Consider the following 16,444-nt stretch of genomic DNA (forward strand, 5'->3'; position numbering starts at 1 on the left):
TTGATTAATCAAAACTAAACAGTGACTCGTGTACTTGAGATAGTGGTAACAGTAACTGATAAAGACTGATAAGCGGATTTTGTTTTAGAAGTTTTTGACATTGCTTTGTACTTATCAGGTTCTGAATAACTCACCCTTCATAGCGTTACACTGGTTTGATTAAGGATATAAATAACCATCCACTGCAGCATACCAAAGCTAGTTTGAATTATAACTAGTGCTGTAAATTCTTCTGAAGGCAGGCTATGCTTTAAGAAATATTTCTGTTAATATATTTTATGAGTTAACAAGTTACACTTGTGCATGACTTCTTGTTTTAACACTTTCCATACTGGAGTGGTGCCATTCATATCTCTTAGTTTTTCCTTTATACAGTGAAAATACTTAACTAAATTGCATAATACTTGAAACAAACTAACTAAATAGTATCTAGTTCCAGCTTAAAACAAGTCATTTTATTTTATATTTTTTGTCTATCTATTTTTCTATTATAAAATTTCCATAATTTTGTTGAGGGACACTTCTGAAAAATGTTAAAAATACTGTCCTTTTATATATACAGTTTCAACTTGATTTACATTCATTAACTATTTATTTTATTTGTTGCAGTATTCATCACTTCTGGCTATAAACATAAAAAACCCGCAAAAACTAACACAAATGTATTAGTGACCTATGAATTACAAACATGCTTACCCTTTCAACTGTAGGGATGTTATAATGTGATGGCAAATTTCACTATTCATTCATAAAGGAGTAGCCTAAGAGTTGGCAGTGGGTGGTGATTATTAGTTTCCTTCGCTCTAAATTAGAGATGGCTAGTGCAGATAGCCCTCATGTAGCTTTGTGCAAAGTTCAAAACAAAGAAAATAAATAAAAAAAAGAAAAATGAAATGATGTACTACCACTTTGGGGGAAAATAAAATAAGCATACCACGTGAGATTGATATTCCAACTCCCATTTGTGGAAGATAAAAATTGCTGTAATCATATGACAATTATAGAAAAGCTAAGTAACTTATTTAATACGAAAGTTTAAACAAATTATCTACTATTAGATGTAACTATTTCTAACTCAGATACAAGTTGTTTGAACTACAGAAATGCTTTTAATTTGTTATAAGTGAAAATACTCCATGATAATCTACTATTCTATGTTGTTTTGTATTATTTTTCTTATTATTGATAATATTTTAATTACTAGTGGATCTCATAAACATCTTAATGGTATAAGACTTTTCCAAAGGAAGAAATTCAGAGAGAAAACATTTCACTTTCAGAAAGAAAAGAATGTTGCAGAAGGTATTAATCATTTCTAAGTATGACAGTTCTTGCGATAAGTATATTTAAAACATGCAATAGTTTAAACACCATTAATTTATTAGTATGCAATAGTTTAATAACCATTAATTTATTGCCACTTCATGTATTCAAGACTTGGACTTTTGCAACCTCTTTTCAAATTAAAATTAATTTGCTTACACATACAAAAAAGTGCCTAGTCTTATCCTTTCAACTTGTTCTTGTTTAGGGTTAGCGATGAGGGATAGAATTCCTTAAACCCGAATTAATTAACTGAAAAGTGGTAAATCAAATGGTAGATAGGACTTCACATAAATTTTTTTCAGTATTTTAACTTATTATTAAAGGTTAATATTTTTTCTTGAAAAAGTGGTTGTTATGATTTTTTTGCCACTAAATTGAAATAAAATGCCAAAGTCTTTTCATTGTCTCCCACTACTAGTTATTGCATGCTCTGAAGACAGACAGGTTTGACCATCTGATTTGCAACCTTCCTTCAGTTGTTTTGGATACGTCACTTATGAACATAAACCTTATTTTATTACTTCATACTAAAGTGTGGAAGGAACAGCTTATGTGCAAAACAAATATCCATTTTATTATCCTATGCACTAGGATAGTTATTTCATTATTCTGTAAAAAGCATTCAATGTTATTCTATTTTTTCTCTTCTTTAAACCTCCGTGCTGTTCAATAGTAAATCTGAGTGTATATAACGCCTCATTTGGGTTTCGATATCTCCACTATGTAGATCGTAGATAGTCTATTTTATAGCTTTACCTTTAAAAACAAATTCTCTTTAATACAAAATTTGCAGTTTTTGTTAATACATGACTCTTTAGTCCAATGATATATCAATGGTATTTTAAAGCTGAGCAGAACCTTATGCTCATATAAATTAAACAACCAAGTAAAGAGCCCTTAGAATTTTGGTATAGTTGTTCTTAATTTTGAACTACTAACTATAGGGATGGCAGCCACTTAGAAACAGCACATGCCACAAAGAATTTTTCTGGTATCAAACCGAATAATGGGATCGACTGCCATTCTCATAACGGCCTAACAGCTGCAGGTACGGAGTGAAGCATTTATGGTATTTCTGGGCATTTCAAATGCTTCAACTATTGAACAACTATATATATATATATATAGTGTGTGTATATATATATATATATATATACTTCATGGCCAAAAGTATATGGACATCCCTTCTAATTAGTGAGTTCGAACATTTCAGCCACATCTATTGCTAATAGGTGCATAAAATCAAGCATACAGCCATGCAATCTCCATAAACAAACATTGGCAGTAGAATGTGTCGTACCGAAGAGCTCAGTGACTTTTAACGCGGCACTGTCATAGGATGACACCTTTCCAACATATCAGTTCGTCAAATTTCTGTATTATTTGAACTGCTCTGGTCAACTATAAGTGATATGTTGTGAAATGGAAACGTCTAGGAGCAGCAACAGCTCAGCCACGAAGCAGTAAGCCACACAAGCTCACAGAACGGAACCACCGAGTGCTGAAGCCCATAAAAATCGTCTATCGATAGTTGCAACGATCACTACAGATATCCAATTGTCTCTGGAAGCGATATCAACGCAAGAAATGTTCGTCGGAAGCTTCATGAAATGGGTTGGCCGAGCAGCTGCATACAAGTCTAAGATCCCAATGCGCAATGCCAAGCGTCGATTGGAGTGGTGCAAAACACACCACCATTGGACTCTAGAGCAATGGAAACCCGTTCTCTGGAGTGATGAATCACACTTCATTATCTGGCAGTCTGACGGACGAATCTGGGTTCGGCAGATGCCAGGAGAACGCTACCTGCCTGAATGTATAGTGCCAACTGTAAAGTTTTATGAAGGAGGGATAATAGTCTGGGGCTGTTTTTCATTGTTTGGGCTAGGTTGTTTAGTTCTGGCAAAGAGAAGTTTCGAACTTTGTGGAAACAGTTTGGGGTAGGACCTTTTTTGTTTCAGCATGACAATGTCCCCGTGCACAAAGCGTGGTCCATAAAGACATGATTTGCCGAGGTTGGTGTGGAAGAGCTTGGCTGGCCTGCACAGAACCCTGACCTCAACCCCATCAAACACCTTTGGGATGAAATGAAACGCCGACTGCGAGTCAGGTCTTCTTGCCCGACATCAGTGCCTGATCTCACTAATGTTCTTGTGGCTGAATAGGCGCGAATCTCAGCATCCATGTTCCAAAACCTAGTGAAGAGCCTTCTCAGAAGAGTGGAAGCTGTTATAGCAGCAAAAGGAGTACCAACTCCGTGTCAATGTCCATAGTTTTGGAATGAGATGTTCAACAAGCACATATGGGTGCGATGGTCGAGTGTTCACATACTTTTTGCCATGTAGTGTATATTAGTAAGTAGAAGTGTGATATGTGTTCACACAGTCAAACAGTCAAACCAAAACGCCCTATTAATTGTCAGATTACTTTCAGGTAGTTGTGTACACTATTTGGAAGATCATAAGAATACCAAAAAGATATTTTACAAAAACCCACGTTTGAAGCTGAAAAGTCAGTTGTTTAAGAGTAGTCAAGGAGCTGAAAATTCGAGAAGTTGTGGTCTTCGAGTTGCAGCTATCGCCAGTAGAGTCTCCGAGGCCTAGAGAACTATGAATACCGTGATATGGACTTGCCCAACGTTTCTCGCCTAAACTCTTTCAGAGTAACTTGTTACCATCTTTCCTAGTATTGAATAACATGGTTAACATTTTGTTGAATCGATATAGTGTAAATGAATTAGTAATGCTATTGGAAGCATAATTAAGGAACATCTTGTCAGTTATACGGAAAGAGTTTTGTTAGTTTATTTCAAGCTATTACATGATTTGATTGTAACAGGGAATACTGTGAAAAGCATATTAAAAGTGTTTGAATGTTTGAAACTTAGCCTCAGAGTCAAATTCTTTACTTTATCTGTTTCCTATACTTAGTGCTTGTGCGCTTCACTCGCCAAGTTAATATAAGTAATTTGTGACTTTTAGTAATAGTCAAATCTCCAACGGCTAGCCAACCGGCCTGCAAGTAACAGCAGCATATTTGACAATATCCTGGTATAATCCTTGGATCTACTGATTCTCAGCTTGACACAATAAACACTTGGTCATGCCTGGAGAATGGTATAAAATTCCACACTCTAATTAAAATTGTACCAAAATATATAATTTCATAATATAAGCTAAATGATAAAGACTTTCAGTATAATTTCAAATATTTGCACATTTAATATTTTAAAATTAAATATCAGAACGTTCTTAAGTACAATGTGATAACATAAACGTTTATCCATGTTTCAGTTTGTATTAGGCGTTCGACTCGTAATCTGAGGGTCGCGGGTTCGAATCCCCCATCAAACATGCTCGCCCTTTCAGCCGTGGGGCGTTATAATGTTACGATCAATCCCACTATTCGTTGGTAAAAGAGTAGTCCAAGAGTTGGCGGTGGGTGGTGATGGCTAGCTGCCTTCCCTCTAGTCTTACACTGCTAAATTAGGGACGGCTAGCGCAGATAGTCCTCTAGTAGCTTTGTGCGAAATTAAAAAAAACAAAAAACAAACAAACAGTTTATATTAGACTGACTAAATAACGGAACTAGTTTCTCTTTTGTATTAGAACGAGAAATTACTGTTGGAAATTTTATAATTATGCATAGTTTTCGAAATAGCATCAATAAACATCTTTATGGATATAACTTTTGTTGTCGTTGTCAGAAACACTTGTAAAAGTTTGAAAACGTTTAAAAACATCTTGATATGCTGAATTAATCAGAAAGTATTTCGTTGTTTGATACCAGATGTATGAAGCATTCTTGTGGATTACAAAGAGGATTCTTTACTCGGTAGCACGTGACCTTAAATTTTATTTCATTTAAAAGTAATCATGCCAAACAAGTACATTTTATATTTCTGTAACGTTATAGTATTGGTTGGTTGATTTGGTGTTTTATGGCACAAAGCAGTTAGGCTATCTGTATTAATAAAATTTCGTTACCTGATCATCAGGTTATTTTCAAAACGTTGTTAATTCATTTACTATTTTGTTATTTGAATATTTCATTTGAATTACCAGTTATCATAAGAAACTTGGAACAGTAAAATAAGAAAATTAATGAAATGGTGTATTATAGTTATTATTTGTGTTATTTATATACAGTGCTCCAAGAGAAATTCATAAGGTTGTAATAGCCATAAAGACATGTAATTCTCACTTTTTGCTGTGTACACACGCTTGATAGTTATATTTATTTGAGGTATAAGATTATTGTACTAAACATCGCTCGTAATTTTATGCTAATACATACACATACACACTTAACTACGAGCCACTACAGATGATTGCTTGCTTTGAAGTCTAAACATTATTTTTATCAGTATAAATATGAAATGTTAAAGGCTAGGTATAAAAGTATGATCGAATGTTCCAGACCAAAACACAAGAATGGAACAAATGAGACCATTGTTTTCTTAATTGTATGAAATAATACAAGAAACCGTAAGGTTTAATACATTAACAACTGTACATGGTGAACTGTTGGATGTAATTGAAAACATTTCCGCATTTGGAAACCGTGTGATAGAGAAAATGTCCAAGAAATATATGTGTGTGTGAGCTACTTCAGGCTTATCTAAATGTTAAAAGTGGTATTTATAGAATGGAAATAATACCCTAAACATATTTTTAACATTGTAAATTGACCTAGGTGTCAAATTATACTTCTGTAATGCGAATAATACTCTAAATATATATTCTGGATATTTAGTCTGATCTCAGTGTCAAAAGTAATATTTCTTTAATGACAATTATACCCTATTAATGTATTCTTAATGTTCACTCTTACGTAAGTTTCAGAACTAATACTTGTGTAATTGTAATAATCCCATAAAAATATATTCTGAACGTTTAGTCTGATGTAAATGTAAATGTTGATATTTATGTAATGCAGATAATGATCTAGATGTTTTGTTCTGAAATAGATGATAAAAGTGATATGTGTTTATTAGAAACCATGCCCTAGGTATATGTTATGAACAATTTAGTTTCATCTAAATGTTAAAAGTTACATTTGTTTAATGATAATAATGTACTAAATACACACACACACACACTCATATTTATATCAAGAGTTTAGTCTAACCTAATTGTTAAGTGATATTTATATAATGACAATTATACCCTAAACATATATATTCTGAACAGTGGATTTGTGGATTTTGATCAAAATATCATAAGTTATATTTGTGTAATGAAAATATTGCTCTAAACTTGTATTTTGAATGTAGGATTCGATCTAAGTGTCAAAAGTGTCGAAATTGATATTTATGTAGTGGGAATAGCATCCTAGACATATCTATATTCAGCATGTTTAGTTTGATTTAAATGTCAAAAATGAACTTTTTGTATTGGAAATTATGCTTTATATAGACAAATATATGTGAACTGTTTAACTTGATCTAAGTATCAAAGTATTAAGCTGGTGGTAGGACAATCGTTTATTTTTCTTTACTTTACTAACAAGATTACTTGGATGTTTTGCTTGGTTTTTGTATTTGTTGTTTTTGTTGATTGAAGATGTTTCTGCTATTTTAATGTTATTCCATGCATAAATTAATAAACTACAAACTTTAGAACGCGTCTAATTAATATGTAGATCATGTGGTTTGTAATAAATTTTTGCACTTTTATCCATATTATTTAATTTGTGGGAAGTGTAACGGATGTACTATTATACATTTATTTTAATATCTACGTTTGTTTCAGTTTAACGCATGTAACATACATTGTTAAGTTGCACAAGTCCCGCCCGTTCTCTAAATTTGTTAAATATTCTCGAGTGTAAGAACCAACAATATATGCTTTGCGAAACCACTAGCGCATCTTTGATGTCTTTTAAATGTATACTGAAACACCTGATTCCATACTGTTACGTATTATTCTTTATTTTGGACGAGTCTCCGATATACTATATTACGTACACTACGTTTTACGATTTCAAACAGCTGAAACCTTGAAATCAGAAATTAATTAAATGTTAATATTTATATCAAATTTATAATATTTGGCAACAAGACTGATACACACAATTTTCTTTCTTAATACAATTATATTTTAATATACGAGCAACTATACAATGTATAATAATGGTTATTACAAATGATGATTGATATACAACAGATTTACAAACTTATAGACAATACTGAGTCTTACATCCGGTCTAGAACTGAATATTTTATGGACGGCCTAGGTCCGCGACGAGCAGATTAATTCTCAATTAATATTGTCACACCTCGCTTAAGCTAGCTAGCTCCGTTGGCGTAATGCCACTTATAAGCTAACTTTTACCGACGAAGAAATGTAATGTCCTCGAACAAGTACTAATGCCCGAAGTAAATTCACTGAAGTTAACAGTTTATAATGTTCCTGGTCAAATTCTACAGGTAACCGAACAATAAGCGTTAATCACAGTTATAGCTTTCGAAGCTTACAATATACTGGCTGTAACTGGCAAATAATAATAATTCTTTCTCGGCGCGTCGGTTTTATATTCCAATCATGTGAGATTCTCAAACATTCAATAATGTTTGAAAACATGTAAATTCATATATTGTTGATTCTTACTCTCGAGTATATTCTATGAGTTTAGAGAACAAGTGGGGCTTATGCAGTACGCAGCCAACAGTATACGTCAGTTGCATAAAAAATATATTGAAACAAACGTAGGCATTAAAATAAACGTATAACGGTAAATCTGCTACACACACACACATCATAAATTATATATAGTAAACTGGTTTGAAATTCTTGGTTCAAATCACAGATCAAAACAATAAATCAGTTTTAAAACGTTTAAATATTTTCGGAATAATTTCTTATTATATGTTTAGTCTGAGTTCTTAATATATCCAATGAGATCGAAACCCATAAACTTTTATTCCTTGTGTGGCCCTTTGAAGACTGAATGATAAATTTTACGTTATGTTACACCAGAAACAATAACAGAAACTTGGAGAGTTGAGCACTAACATAAGATAGTAATTTAAAACTGAATGGTATAAAAAGAATTTACATGCTTGTGGTATTATTATACCAAGCCTTACGTTGACTCTACAATAAGTATTACAGTATAAGCGTCAATGTTTTCTCTTTTTGTGGTTCTCTTTTCTTAACCATCCAACTGTCTACAATTTTATGGTTTCTGTGATACGAGACGACGACTAGTGGTAGGACAAGTATTTATTTTTCTCTCTCATTGACAAGCTTACTTGATTTCTCACCTATATAACAAAGGTTTTGACATCTAGTCTAAAAGAACAAATATTGCACGCGTTTTCTTATTTTGTGCATGACTGACCTTCAGTTGCTATCCGTTACTTCACGAGGCGAGTTGTTCTATACTCAATGTTTAGTGTTCACCATTTAAAAAATAAAGACAATTCGTATTTTCAAACAGGGGACATTTCTATTTTACGTAACATCAAGATTAGATCTTTACGAGAAAGGCAGTCATGGAGATCAAGAACTCTCAAACGTAAACCAATATACTGAACGAGAGAATTTATTGATATCTTCCAGTCGACTAACTGTCTCTTTCCATGTGGTATGGTACGTATCCTTTCACTCTTAATTCCACTAGGACTAATTAATTTGCTCCCCAGCATAACCTTTGTCATGTGTTTTATAACACTTTGGCCGTCTTAAACCAATACTGCTTTTCTTCCCCAAGCTGGAAGGAATATACTTCCTCTTTGAGAAAAATTCGTTGTTTACTTTCTCATAATTTATTTAGTTTCTGGTAAGCCCAGAAGTAAACAGTGTGCTCTGACTATCGCGAGTTTTGAAAAACCAACTTTTAGCGTTATAAAATACAAGTTTTTTTTTAAATTGATCAGAGGAATATGTGTGATGATGTTTATATGTAGTGTAATGTGGTGAATAATTTTGTTAGTTTTGCAAATATGGAATAAAAATTGTATTATATTGTGATCAGATTTAAACTCATTTTCTCAACTTAATAGGTTTTAACAGAAGTAGTATTATATTCTTTATTAAAGTTAATAAGCAAATTTAAGTATCAAACCATTGAATTTGAAGCACACATCTATCCTAACGATGTCTAGTAATTATTTACTTCTTTATATATTGATATGGAGATGAATTTGCTAAAAACAGCTTTTATTGGCAATTGAAAAGATAACTGAATAGAGGCTACGCCATTTAATTATATTGAATTTCAAAACCTTATTTACAAAGTTATAAGTTATCACGTTTAATTCTTGTTTGCTCATGTAACTGACAGTATTGTTTGTCACCTGCTAAAATTAGATGGTATGAAATGAACAAAATATCAACCAACTACTGCGTCGGTTATTCTTTGAGATGTGAAAAAAAAGTGAAATATGGAGGAAAAAGGGAGGAATTGCAACCGAAGCTTCAAGTGTTGTTTTTTTTTTTAAATTACATAACGGTATCAAACATTTATTGTGAACATTTATTTACTTCAAAGTGTTTCACACTGATCATGAACGTAAGTCGCCAATATTGAGGGTCCGGCATGGCCAGGTGGTTAAGGCACGCGACTCGTAATCCGAGGTTCGCGGGTTCAAATCCCCATCACATCAGACATGCTCGCCCTTTCAGCTGTAAGGGCGTTAAAATGTTATGATCAATCCCACTATTCGTTGGTAAAAGAGTAATCCAAGAGTTAGAGGTGGGTGGTGATGACTAACTGCCTTCCCTCTACTCTTACACTGCAAGATTAGGGACTGCTAACGCAGATAGCTTTCGTGTGGCTTCACGCGAAATTCAAACCAATACTGAATATTATAGATACAGTCAGCAGATTTAGGTGCAGCATGTAAGGTCAGTTACGATATTTCGTTGATGATAGCGAAATCTGGCCGACCATTTACTGATGGTGATTTTGTCAATCTATGTATGATTACCTGCATCGGAAAAGTTGTGTCCGGAAGCAGTTCGCAAGCTATAGACGGTGGCTTTGAATAGTATGACAGTTCAACGAAGAATTTCACACCTCTCAGCAGACGTGACAAGGCAGCTTACAAATAAAGCAGTCAACTTTGTCTACTTCACTTTGTCAGCAGACGAGTCGACTGGCATCAGTTCAACAGCACAGCTACTAGTTTTTGTTCGTGGTGTGTCGTCATCGTTTGATATCACAGAGGAACTAATCAGCATGGGTTCCATGAAGGATCAGACAACTGGGTCTGCTCTATCGAGGAGACAGTACGACTGTGTAGTAGTGTTTCATTGGATTTTACGAAACTGATAAGTGTGACAACTGATGGAGCACCAGCCATGACCTGAGAAAGTGGCGGGCTGGTAGCACTGTTGATGAAGCATCGAGGAAAGCAGAACAGACAGTTGGTGAAGTTGCACTGTATTATTCACCAACAGAACCTGTGCAGTAAAGAACTTGGTTTTCAGGCATTGATGGCATTAGTGACGAAAACCATTAATTTCATCAAATCACGAGGGCTCAATCACCGTCAGTTTCGAAGTCTTCTAGAAGAAATTGATTCAGACTATGGAGACCTTATGTATCACTGTGAAGTACGCTGGCTGAGTCGAGGAAAGATGCTCCGAAGGTTCTGGGAGTTGATCGATGAGATGATAGAATTCCTCAGAAGCAAAAACAAAGACACAGAAGTGGTTTCCATGATTGATCCAGCATGGCAAGCTGATTTGACCTTTCTGGTCGGCATGACACAACACTTTAATGATCTGAATTTGAAGTTGCAAGGCAAAAATCAACTTGTCTGTCAGCTTGCAAATCACATCTCAGCTCTCAGGACAAAGTGGCAGTTGTTCCGGCAGCAAGCAGCATCAGGCAACTTCGTGCATTTTCTCACTTTTCAGTCACAGCTACAGAAGAATCAGAACATTGACACACAAGTTTATATTGGGAAGATAGATACCTTGATTCAATCCTTTAACTCACGGTTTCATGACTTTGACCAACGCAGATTGTTGATGAATTTTTTTGTTGATCCGTTCAGAGTGTTAGTGGATGACTTGTCAGCAGAATATCAGCTTGAAATTACTGATTTCCAGTCATCTGATGAATTGCGTGCTATTTACCGAGAAAACAATTTGCTTGACTTCTACAAAACGTTGTCTGATACATTTGCTAATCTGAAAGAGAATGCACTGGTCCACACCAGCATGTTTGGCAGCACGTACTGCTGCGAACAGGCTTTCTCGCATATGAAACTGAACAAAAACAACACTCGCAATCAGCTGACTGATGATCATCTAGAAGCAGTCTTGCGTCTTTCAACGTTAAACATCAAGCTCGTAGATGACATGCAGCACCATCCATCGCACTGACTTTGTGACAGTTGACGTATTAAACATTTCTTAGAATGTTTACAAAGTTATAAGTTATCACGTTTAATTCTTGTTTGTTCATGTAACTGACAGTATTGTTTGTCAGCTGCTAAAATTAGATGGTATGAAATGAACAAAATATCAACCAACTACTGCGTCTTGTTGAGTTTACATCTGCAAACTCTTTGATGTAATCGTTATTTGTGTGTTCTTAAGTGTGATGCCCATCTTGTGTGAAACAACTGTGGGACGATTTTAATCTTCACTTTTTTGTGGCCCCCAACGGTTTCAAGAATTCTGTTTATGGCTATATTGTTTGGTCGCTACATTCAGTATACTATAAGACTCGAAGCTGTAATTGTTATAAACGCTTATTAACCAGAGAACTACAGATATTTGATCAGGAACGTTTATAGATTTCGAACATTACAATCTTCAGTGAATTAACTCGGAAGTTAGTATTTCTACGAAAGCATTAAATATTGTCGTCGGAAAAACTGACGTATGAAGAATAGAGTTAGTTAGCAATCCTGTCAAGTGAATTGTATCTATGAATCAACATAAAAGTAATTTGATCGGCCTAGACTGTCGGTAAAATATTCAGTTCCAGACCAGATAGAAGACTGAATATTGTTTGTGAATTTCTAAAAGTTTTGTGTATAAATAATTATTTGTAATAACCGTTATTATCAATTGTATTGTGTTTTTTGTACATATTTGTTTTAAGAAACAAAATTGTGTGTGTCAATCTTGTTGGCAAATATTATAAATTTGATATATATCGACATTCAATAACTTCTAAATTCAAGTTACCAGTTATTTGAAATCATAATATGTAACGTACGTACTTTAATAAATCGGAGACTCGTACGTAAGACATGAGATATTTCTTGTTGTTTGTTTGTCTTTTGTCAACATTTTCATTAAATAATTTTATGCAAGGTTTCACTCCCATTGAAGTGACAATACACTTTAGTTTTATACCGAATAACACGTCCTTCGCTAGGACATTGGTGAGTCTGCGGATTTACAACGTTAAAATTAGCGGTTCGATTCCCTCGATGGACACAACAGATAGCCCGATGTGGTTTTGCTATAAGAAAACAGATACACTGAATAATATGAACGAAGAAACGTTTCTGTACATAACAAGGAAGGCGTTATTTTAAAAAAAGGCTTGATTATGTTGTGTAAGTTATAAGGAAGTAGGCTTTATCCGCCCATATGTTTCTCCTGTGAAGGTCGAATTGAAATAGAAAAAATCAGAGTGCGTGCAACCATACACGTAAAGAGCTGTCAAGGCCTTGTCTGTAGTTACAGGCGTTGATAATGGTCTTATTTTTTAACAGGTTGGAAGAACAGTGTTTTTAATCACACAGGTAGCTAGGTTTTATGTCATATAAATTATAATGTTTTACTGCGCTATAACAAGTATATAAAGTACGATTTTCATAATAATTCTCAACACGATATTATCTCACGATTGCTTGCTTTCACATATTTGTCAACATTTTGTTTCTATGATTGCAAGTATGTTTTTTAAATAAACAAGCCCATTACCATGTAAAAGTTATTGTTATATGGTATAATTCTGCATGTTCTGTAAGACACGTAGTATTTGAATGTTAACAAGCGGCAGTATTTTATTTTAAAATAGTTACACTAGTTACTGCGCAAGCTATGTAGGGCGGATCCAGAATTTTCAAAAATGGAGGGTTTTCTGAGCGGCTGAATGTTCTTTGAAATTTGAAAATTCTCTAATTCCAATTTTTGACACTTTCCATTGATTTATGTTGATTATTCACAAATTAACAATATAAAATCTGAATGTCCAATACTATTTGTTCCATAAAGAACACATTTTTTTGTAGAACTACCTGTTAGAATCAGTATCTCTAAGTTACCCCAAAATCAAGTTTTATGGAACATTGTTTATTGTAGGACTAGAGAAAGAGTGATGAACAGTTTGATAGTCATGCCCTAAAAGACGTGTAGTAGGTTATAATTAATCTTACTATTTGGAGGAAAAGATATTTCACAAATATATTCAACATTATGCAAATCACTTAGGCCTAGGTTCCTAATTAATTCCAGAAAATAAATGTAATACTTCTTCCACTTTCGTATTTATTCTACATTATAATTCCAGTCAATACTTTGTTACGTACGTTACGTATTACGATTTCAAATAAGCAGAAATTTTATTTTTAATTTAGAAGTTAATTGAATGTTGATATGTATCAAATTTATGATGTTTTCTAACAAGATTATTGCACACAATTTTCCTTCTTAACACTAATATATTTAAATATACAAACAACAATACAATTTATAATAACAGTTATGGCAAACAATGATTTATATACAAAAGTTTTAAAAACTTACAACACTGAATCTTCTATCTGGTCTGGAACTTAATATTTTATTGATGGCTCACGATGAGCGAATTAATTATGAGTTGATATTGTTAAACTTTTCTTAATGGCTAGCTAGCTAACTCTGTATTCTTGGGTGGCCTCATTCTTTAAAAGCTGACTTTTGTTTACGACGAAGATATATAATGTTCTCGTAGAAATAATAACATCCAGAGTTAATTCACTAAAGTTAAATGATTTGTAATGTTCGAAATATCTAAACGTTCCCGGTCAAATATCTATAGTTTCATGATTAATAAGCGTTTATGACAGTTATAGCTTCCGAGGATTATAGTATAGTTATTATAGCAAATCGACAATATTAAACTGTATCTCGGCGAGTCGATTTATAAGCTTTTAAGGTAAGATTCTCGAAAGTTCAGTTGCTAACAATTTTCAAAGACACGCTAATGCTTTCGTCAAACATATATTATTGAATCTTACACTCGAGAATCTTCTACAAATTTAGAGAGCAGGCAGGACTTGTGCAAAACACATTCAACAATATATGTTACATGTATTACAGATGTTAAAATAAATATACCGTAGAAAATACGTTAGAACTTTTTTGTGTGTGCATTGGAAAAAAAAAGACGGTACGTTTTGCTAATGAGGAACACATATTCATTTATTTTTTTAAAAGTCTGAAAAAAGGGCTCAATTCAATGACTATTACTGTGGTCTTTTATGAATGAAGAAAATTTGGATGAAGGGTGAGTTGAAAAAAAAAAAAGAGGTTTGATTTTCTTATCCAATAATGTATTGGAGACATATTAACATTAAGTGCTTCGCACCACTTCCACAAACACACACACTTCTAAGGTCTGTTTTGAAATTCTCTTATCACGTGCTCAGAAGCTTGTTGTATGTTGTACATTTTAAAATATAGTTCTACTTATACTTTAAAAACGCCAACCTGGTAAACATCGTGTTAGATTACATAAACTTTTAATTGACCAAATTTCTATTATTATTATCGAAATCATCTCTATCTGTGTATGTGTGTGGTCTGCTTCGTAACTTATCAAATATTGCATGACATTGAAATATGATATGACATTTTACTGGAGGTTTAAGGTTTCGAACGTGGAAGCCTTGCTATAATTGAAAAAATTGTTGTATGATGGATGATACCAAACATGTTTTTTTAAGCAGGTTCTTTATAAAAACGATAACCCCCTTGATACATTTCTTAAAGTATATCGGAACGAGGATTTGTTCAGGTCGCGTTTTTCAAGCAATCCCTAAGTTCTTTTTCTGTATATATTTGTATTTTGATTAAATTCGTCATATATGATTGAGTGGACAATGATTAAAAAAAGAGCAGGTCGGAAGCTTTTGTAGTTATCTAGAAGATCATTTTTATCTTCTCAATGCCTTTTGGTAGACAATCACTAATACTCATGTCAGGGTGACTTCATGACTTCGATCTTGTGCTGAATTTGGTATGGTTTTGATTGATAATATAAACCAGCTCGACTCTACACTGTAAAGGATTTCATTTACTGATTTCTTACTTATAATTTCTTATAATTCCTCTTTATGGGTGAATGTTGACGGTGATGTATCCAAAGTATGTTGTGTTTAGAGTTGCTCCCACGAGTTTACATAATTTTTCTCTACTTTTCTATACGATTTGTTTTTACCAGGAAAATAACCAAAATATTGTTCAAAGATGAAGTTAATAGAATTATTTGGGATCTTTTAATTCTTCGACACTTTAGTTCCAAGGTCAGATACTTCTATCGAATCAGCTGCATTTATTTGTAATTGTTTTCTTTCAAGCAAAGGTACATTTACTAGTAAAAAGGGGTTTATTTGTCATTATAATATAGGGATTCGTTAACGTCACCTGATAATGTTACGAATTTAATACTCACGAAAAGTTGGCTGTAAAGAAAAAAAAAGACAGATTGGAAGATTTTTTTACACAATATATTTTAATTTAAAAGTTTCCTATCTAGACTAACTGGTGTTGGAAAGCAAATAAAACTTTGATAATTGCTGTCTACGGTAACCGTGGCACAACTTATGCAAAAAATAATAACAATTTTGTTGTATGGGTATTCTAATTGATATGTTCATAATGCCAATCTGAAGACAGTGTTTATTGTTTCGTGCACAAACACCTATATTGGTAAAACACACCATAAATCCTATCTGCTCACCTCCATGTTATCATCAACATGATAACCAGTTCACCGTAAGAATCAAGTTTGACTGGACTCGTTTTTCTGTAACCCTGCTCCAAAAACTTGTACAACAAGATACGTGCGTGTTGAAACCCACCTCTCTGAGAACACACGTGTTGAACGTGAGGCATGAGGATCTAATCTCGTAACTGTAAGTGTCAATAGGAGGATC

General features: G+C 33.6%; 1 protein-coding gene across 1 annotated transcript in view; it reads left to right on the forward strand.

Moving 5' to 3' along the window:
• Positions 1-8,691: 8,691 nt before the first annotated feature.
• LOC143236462 (apoptosis-stimulating of p53 protein 1-like) overlaps positions 8,692-16,444 on the forward strand; it is a 124,076-nt gene continuing 116,323 nt past the window's right edge. The window contains exon 1 of the mRNA XM_076474754.1: positions 8,692-8,921. The gene's annotated coding sequence lies outside the window, so the exon portion shown is untranslated. The remainder of the gene's footprint in view (positions 8,922-16,444) is intronic.

This window comes from Tachypleus tridentatus, chromosome 2, assembly GCF_004210375.1.
Source record: "Tachypleus tridentatus isolate NWPU-2018 chromosome 2, ASM421037v1, whole genome shotgun sequence".
Taxonomy (NCBI): Eukaryota; Metazoa; Arthropoda; class Merostomata; order Xiphosura; family Limulidae; genus Tachypleus; species Tachypleus tridentatus.